Genomic DNA, 1,141 nt, shown 5'->3' with positions numbered 1-1,141 from the left:
TATATACCTACTAAAATGAAGGGTAAATACACTTATTTTAAGAAATGATGTACTAATTTCTCAATGGTTTTTGCAGTGCAGCTGTGCTAAAGCTGGGAAACCTCTGAAACCTGCAGGACAGGGGGCCTTGAGGACCGAGTTTGGGGACGCCTGATATAGAGCACCTTTGTAAATGAGAGACATTGGACCCAGAAATGCACCGAGTCCAAAGTAACAAGAGCTTCCTCAACATCCCAGCAGAACCACAGGCTGATCGCCTCCATTTCCAGCTGGATTATAGCAGAAGCTTAGAGGATGAAAGTTCTATAAGGTACGATCAAAACCTTTAAGTCATATCTTTAGTTACTGTTTGTTTTTATTTTTTCTGAGAAACTGAATTCTGGGTTTTATTAGCGCCCATCAAAAATGATCTGAAATAAATGTCCAAAACTGGAAAAAAACCCAGATATTTTTCATGTGTTTGAGGATCTCACCAAACATTTTTGTCTATGATCACATTAACCTTACCTGTAGTGAAGGGTCCACCTCCATCCGATCGAAGCCAGATAGCCGACCTCTGCTCGTGCAACTCACAATTCTATCCTCATAACACCTACAGGGAAACGTTTCAAATATTTCATTCAAATAAGTATAAAAAGGGTTGAAACAGTAACTGCATACATGAGCCAAAATAAATATGACCTGTCAACAGAATCTAAACACGGGTAAGAATACAAAGTGATAGAATAAAGATGGAAATACAGAAAATTAGAAAACATGATCTTGCTGCTTAAATCACATATATAAACAGGGATTAATTAATGCAAAAAATGATAATAGGAAGCTTTTAGAGAGTAAGAATAAAAGCATAAAATAAAATCTATCAGCATGTCATCGGCGGCATAATTTACCTGCTCCAATTGAAATGTTGTTCCAGACAGTTAGAGAGAACATTTTCACAAAGCTCTTTAAAACAGAAAGAAAATAGGAAGAAGTCAGAAGTTTACAAATGAAACAAAAATCACAGCCGAATAAACTGATTTATGAAAATAAAATAATTTCCCAAATGAGAAGAACATAGTCTACAGAAGTTAGCTGCGGGTTTTACGACCATCATCATCTTAGAAAAACTAATTGCAAAAATTGTTGGAAATATATAGGA

At 35.8% G+C, this 1,141-nt stretch overlaps 1 long non-coding RNA gene across 1 annotated transcript in view; it reads right to left on the bottom strand.

The window, feature by feature from the left end:
• Positions 1-506: 506 nt before the first annotated feature.
• LOC107103428 overlaps positions 507-1,141 on the bottom strand; it is a 3,232-nt gene continuing 2,597 nt past the window's right edge. The window contains exons 2-3 of the long non-coding RNA XR_001482181.1: positions 891-945; positions 507-592 (exon numbers count right to left, since the gene is read on the bottom strand). This is a non-coding gene — a long non-coding RNA (uncharacterized LOC107103428). The remainder of the gene's footprint in view (positions 593-890; positions 946-1,141) is intronic.

This window comes from Cyprinodon variegatus, unplaced genomic scaffold, assembly GCF_000732505.1.
Source record: "Cyprinodon variegatus isolate N-32 unplaced genomic scaffold, C_variegatus-1.0 Scaffold1443, whole genome shotgun sequence".
Lineage (NCBI taxonomy): Eukaryota > Metazoa > Chordata > Actinopteri > Cyprinodontiformes > Cyprinodontidae > Cyprinodon > Cyprinodon variegatus.
The sequence above is the reverse complement of the archived record's forward strand: the minus strand, read 5'-3'. Positions and strand labels throughout refer to the sequence as shown.